A 463-nucleotide genomic window follows, 5' to 3' on the forward strand; every position below is an offset into this window, starting at 1 on the left:
GATGAAGAATTTTCTTGATTTGATTATTTATCCATTATCCCATTGAGTGGCTAACAATTTATTTCTCATTTTCTTCGGGCAAGTCACGGTGTCCGGAGAACCAAAACCGTCATCCCCCACCCTGGCATGATACCTACGGGTGCCCGAATCGAAAATTTGATTCGGGCTAGGTTAGGTTAGGTTAGCTAAGTGCAGTAAATCCAAAATGTGAAATGTTGGAAAATTGTGCTTAAAAGTTTTTTTAATTTTTAACCACGAAGTTATTTTTTTTATAAATTATTTTTTACACAAAATACTTACTTCGCCCTATCTCAATCAATAATAGAATATGGAATAGTGGCATGGGGTGGTGCTTCGCAAACATATACAAAATAACACACAAACAACCCAAAACACCATTTTAAAAATTATGTTCCGCAAACCAAGACTTTTCTCCACTAATCAACTGTTCTCTGAGAGAACA

This window comes from Acyrthosiphon pisum, chromosome A3 (assembly GCF_005508785.2).
Source record: "Acyrthosiphon pisum isolate AL4f chromosome A3, pea_aphid_22Mar2018_4r6ur, whole genome shotgun sequence".
In the NCBI taxonomy this organism is placed as follows: domain Eukaryota; kingdom Metazoa; phylum Arthropoda; class Insecta; order Hemiptera; family Aphididae; genus Acyrthosiphon; species Acyrthosiphon pisum.